Here is a 6,098-nt window from a genome sequence, read left to right on the forward strand (position 1 = left end):
ACCAGACATGTTACAGAGATCAGACAATAAGGGATGCCCTTGCATGCAACTGCTCCTAGAAGGAAGGGCATAAAATCTATAGGCTTTGGGAGAGAAACATCTCTGGTGTGCTCAGGTACCACCCAGTGGCGATCACACTGCAAATGGACCAGAGAGGCTGGGGAACAGAAGAAAAGACATGAGATGGAGTCAGTAACAGAAACCATCTTAAGAAGGCATGAGCTTAAGCCGGGCGTGGTGGCACACACCCTTACCCAGCACTCGGGAGGCAGGGGCAGGAGGATTTCTGAGTTCGTGGCCAGCCTGGTATGCAAAGTGAGTTCCAGGACAGCCAGGACTACACAGAGAAACCCTGTCTCGAAAAACAAAAAAGGGGAGGAGAAGAAGAAGAAGAAGAAGAAGAAGAAGAAGAAGAAGAAGAAGAAGAAGAAGAAGAAGAAGAAGAAGAAGAAGAGGAGGAGGAGGAGGAGGAGGAGGAGGAGGAGGAGGAGGAGGAGGAGGAGGAGGAGGAGGAGGAGGAAGAAGAAGAAGAAGAAGAAGAAGAAGAAGAAGAAGAAGAAGAAGAAGAAGAAGAAGAAGAAGAAGAAGAAGAAGAAGAGGAAGAAGAAGAATGCTGGGGGTCTTAGGAGTGCCATGTTCTCAGGTAGGTTTATAGGAGTCCTTCAGCAGCTGTGCTGGCAATACATTGAGAGGTATGGTTTACATAGGAAGACCTGCCTTGGAAACTTTTACTCTGCGATGTGTGAAAGATGGTGGTGACAGGCATGGGGAAATGGATGAGTTCTGATTGACTGTGGAGCAGATCCAGCAGGCATGGCCACCAAACCAGAAGTTAGGCAAGGCACAAAGACAGCTTCAAAGCCAGATGTTATGAGGGAAACAAACAGGGTTTTACTGAGCAGGTGTTGTTGAAGCAGCACTTAGAACCAGTCACAAAGCAATCTCTGAAAATTCTGCTTTAGTCTTTAAAGCCACCAATAAATAATAACCTTTGTTTTTCCCTTGCCTTTCCTGGCTCCTTTAGGTTTTATAGTTTGAGTGGTAACAGCCACACACACATATTTTTATTTTTAATTAAGATTAAGAGGTGGGACAGTATGTCTCCATCAAGTATTTACATTGACACTCGGTAGTGTTTTAGAAGAAGACACAGCTACACTGGTGACTATCACTAAGAGGCGCCACCAAGGGGTTTGTCCAGGGTAGCATTAAGTGCATGAATTTGCCAGTCCTCATCTCTTTTCTAAATCCTGCACACAGTCACAGATCCTACACATCAGCATAGCCAGTCACGTGAGGAAAGGGAACCAAGAAGAAAACTCCACGCATCTTGGTTGGAACGTGAGAAGTCCCTCATAGCTCATGTCATTGAGTGCTCTCTCTCCAACTGGTGGGGCTGTATTGGAGGCTGTGGGGGCCATATGGGAGATTGTGGGGCCATATGGGAAGCTGCAGGATGATATGGGAGGCTGTGGGACCATATGAGAGACTGTGGAAATGTACCGGAAGCTGTGGGACCCATATGGGAGGCTGTGGGGCCTGTCTGGTGGAGGTTGAGTTAACATCAGAGATGCACACAAAGGCACACTAGCTTCTCCCTGCTTTCTGATCCACCGAAATGTGAAGATGCTACACTACTGCAGCTGCCACAACCATGGACCCAGCAGCCCACTGCCACCTTACCAAAAAGGCCAACAGTGAGAAAAGCAAACTATCATGAAGAAGAAAGCACTGTGATTTCAGATTATTAACTGCATTAATGTCAAATGCCCCCCTAACAACACAGACAGACACATGCAAGTGCAGAGGCACATATATATGAACTTTTAATATTCAAAATTTTTAGGGATTTATTTCTGAGAGCTTAGGGTGTTTTGTTTCTGAAGAATTGCGGCATGCCCTTTGTTTCTTATTTTGAAATATCTAAAAATGTGCCATTTTGCTTTTATTTTTAGAAAATGGTCTTAACAAAAAAGAAAAATCTTTTCCACATGGTGATCTCATCTTTGTTCTCCAGGACACAGCACTTGCTGAGCTGTCTATGAGCCAGCCTGGGATTAACACTGCTGTCTTCTACATGTTGCTTTCGGGGCCAAAGAATAATCAGTTATGCCAATAGTAAGACTATAGTAAGTCTTAGTAAGACTTAGTCAGACAACAGTAAGTCTATAGAGATAAATATTTCGTACAATACATTCCTCTTAGTTATCATACCCAATTTTGAAATTAAAATATATAAAATATATGGTCTATCTAATCTAACATGTAAGGCCAAATATCCATTTTCACAGATCTTAAATCAATAAATACAAGTAGTCTCTTTCTGATACAAAATAAAGTTGTCTCCTCAATGAAGTGAAGTGTAAGGAATACTTTACAATTTCAAATCCTACCCCCCCCTCTCTCTCTCTCACACACACACACACAATTTTATTAGTTCCAGAGCGATGCATCCCACAACATTCGTTAATATCTGTCATATATACTTTGACTGTCTTCACTCTCTTTTCTCCCTACCCACTATTTTAAATCATAACGTAAAGCTTGGGGCAAGCAGGTTTGCCTTGTCTGTGTAATTTTACCACTCAAGTTTTGGAAACCTTCTCGGACCCCCACCCCCTCCTTGGCCTCTTCTGTTGGCCTCCCTCAGCCTAGATGGAGCTACACAGTACACAGTACATAGTACACAGTACATAGTACACACGGTACTCTTCTGCTGTCACTCCCGCTATAGGAGTCGGCAGGTTTGCGTATGTCTGCCATAGGTACATTGGCTTACTCTCTTGTTGGACTTGACATGTGTTCTGTGATTTACAGACTCCTTCCCATTGAGGAACTTTTCATTCAAATGGCATCTTTGAAAGAAAAGCCCAGACATGAAAGCAAGGAATCTGGCAGGTTCCCAACCCCGAGCACTGCCTTCCAAGGCAGATTCGCAGACCTTCTACCAGGCTTCAGGACTCCTGGGTCATTGTTTCAAATCTTCTGGATTTAAAAAAAAATGTTTAGGGAGAGAAGTTGCCAAGTTAATGCAATAAATGAATGAAACATTGAGCTTGCAATCATGATCCAGATATAGGCATCAAAAAGAGTTAGAAAATGTAAAAATGATAACACATCAGTATCAGAAGCAGAGAACACCAGGCTCTTAAACATGTATTTTATTATGAAATGTCTTTGTTTTACTTGTTCAAAGTATCATTTAAATAGAGATATTAAAGATAAGATAGTTAAATAACAATCTTTTTTCATATTTATATTATATATAGCATTTTGTAATTAAACCGTTTTGAATTCATTTCATTCATGAAATGATACACTTTAGAACAGTTTCAAATTTGTCACACCAGCAAACACATGAATCATTAATGTTTCCTCTGGTAGCAGCAACACAAAGCCTTTGCAACTGCATGGTCTGGAGGGGAACCTTGGAGACACATGCTGGCAAAGGAGCTGGAGAAGGCTAAGCGAGGGCCAATTTTCCCTTCTAGGTAGAGGTGGCAAAAGCTTCATTGGCGATAATGGGCAAACTCTTCCAAGGGAAAAGGCTTGTTGATTATCTGTGACTATCCGTTACTCATGCTCACTCCTTCTCTCTCCTGTCTGGCAAGAATTAGGTGCCATGCACATGTATGAAAATAGCCTTGTCTGCCACTTTTATTTTACCATCGCCTCATCGTGGTTTCCTGGTTCCTTTATTTAAAAAGAAAAATTATTTGAGTACACCATTGCTCTCTTCAGACACACCAGAAGAGGGTATAAGATCCCATTATTGATGGCTGTGAGCCACCATGTGGTTGTTGGGAATTGAACTCAAGACCTCTGAAAGGGCAGGCTTAACCACCGAGCCACCCCTCCAACCTGGCTTCCTTGTTCCTTAAGTCCTATGAATGCACTGCTGAACATGAAAAGGGACCTGTTGAAGAAAACTAAAATAGTGAAAGAAAAATAGCAACAATGTTACAAACTGAGAACAAACCAACAGCTGCGCTAATGGGCTAGAATGCTATTTAATGGTGGGTCCCCAGAACCTTGGAATACAAGCAAGAGAAGCTAAAACTTTCACAGAGAAAGTTCTGCTTAGGGGATGGGGTGTCGTGACATTAACCCGATCCACGAGAACCACAATGTGAAGTGGAGAACAACTCTAAACAAGGCCATTTGGCTTCATGTGTTTATCTCATCTTTCAGAGAAAAAGAAAATTCCTGTGATAATACGCTGCCAAGTAAACACATTCTGATGGAATAGTTAATCCTGCGCGGGCTGTAGTTGCCAAATGGCCTAAAAATCCACAGTGAATTAGCATAAAGTAAGATACAGCAGCTGCTTGAAAGCCATTGTTTAAATGCCACACGTGGCCACTGTGATCTTTTTAAGGGAAGTAATAATGGGACTGAGATTGTCCTAATAGATCTTTTTAAGTTTAGAAAAGATAAAACAGGAAAACCGTCTCATACTGGTTCTCTCTTGCTCTGACAAAAAATTCTGTCTCCACTGAGACCAGGAAGTTATTCACAAGTTTACATACTTCCCTCAGGTTCAGATAGCTGAAGGTCTGCAACGGCCCTTATGCTCTGACTCAGATTTGGCTACATGATTCAGTGCTGAGAATATGAGTCACCACATCTGAGCCTGTGCATCTGAAACATTAAACAGAAGGTTTTTTAAAAAAGAAACGGCCTGTCTGTTTAGAGGCTGGACTGCTAACGAGTGAGTATGCTGAACAGAGCCTGAACAGAAATTAGTTCTCCCGCAGTCTACGACTGGATGATGTGGTTATGTGCCATCGAGCCACTCAGCACAATCCCCACAGCAACTGGTGGCATAACACTTAATTTCACAATGTTTGCCTGAAAAAGAAATGTTCTGCTCAGAGTTCCGATCATAATGAAATTTTTATTATGTTTTAAATTGCCAAACAGAAGATCATTAAACCAGCCAGCCACCGCACCACGCATACACTCTGTAAGCTTTGACTCTAGGTTTTTAAAAATGCTGGTGGGTTAGAAAAGGAGAAAGTGTGGTAACCAAGTGAGGGCTTTAGCCTAAAGCACAGGAAAGAGTGACTGCTATGGAACTAGCCAGGTCAAAGGCTCAAAAGGAAGGCGTTCTCAAGATGGACCCACAGATTAGTGAAATTAAGCAGTTAAATCAATCAGAAAAGTGAATTTGAACCACAGAAGTGAAGCCTGTTTGAAATATTACTTAACCTTGAAAATGTAAGCCATTGTCTGTCTTCTTCTCCAGTTCCCTGTATCAGTTCATATCTACAGAGAAAAGCAACCAATCTTTAATGTAGGAACTAGTTTGTATCAAGGTATGGAGTCTGAAGATATATATATATATATACATATATGTATATATGTGTGTATATATATATGTGTGTGTGTTTGTGTGTGTTTGTGTATATATATATATAAATAATTATCTTATGACTGTTTAAGGGAATTTATTATAACTACATATATTAATTTCCATACATGTAGATAAACATGAAGTCATATATGATCATTAGTCATAACACGGATGAGACTTTGTATTGCTGGAATGCACATAAGTTTTTGACTTAGGGTTTCATTGTTGTGAAGAGACACAATGACCAAATCAACTCTAGTTTTTGTCTTAGGGTTTCATTGTTGTGAAGAGACACGATGACCAAGTCAACTCTTATAAAGGACAACATTTAATTAGGGCTGGCTTATAAGTTTCAGAGGTTCAGTACATTATCATCATGGCAGAAAGCATGGCAGCCTGCAAGCAGCCATGATACAGGAGAAGGACATAAGAGTTCTACATCCTGATCCAAAGGCATCCAGAAGGAGGCTTTCTTCTACACTGGACAGAACTTGAGCACTAAGGAATCTCAAAGCCTGCCAACACAATTACACACTTGCTCCAAAAAGGCCACACCTATTCCATTAAGACTACATTGCTAATAGTGCCACTTCTCATGGGCCAAGCATATTGAAACCACCATAGTTTTTAAACACTGGTTGTTACTTTTATATATCTCTTGCCCACTAGACTCTATTTTTTTTGTTGTTTTGTTTTTTATAAAGTAGTGTCTTAAGCATAGAAGCATTCAATACAGTGGTGG

General features: G+C 41.1%; 1 protein-coding gene across 1 annotated transcript in view; it reads left to right on the forward strand.

Annotated features, from left to right (window-relative positions):
• The window catches only part of Arsj (arylsulfatase J), a 76,523-nt gene that overhangs the window by 16,737 nt on the left and 53,688 nt on the right, over nt 1-6,098 (forward strand). The gene's annotated exons all lie outside the window — the stretch shown is intronic.

This window comes from Mus musculus, chromosome 3 (genome assembly GCF_000001635.26).
Source record: "Mus musculus strain C57BL/6J chromosome 3, GRCm38.p6 C57BL/6J".
Classification (NCBI taxonomy): Eukaryota; Metazoa; Chordata; class Mammalia; order Rodentia; family Muridae; genus Mus; species Mus musculus.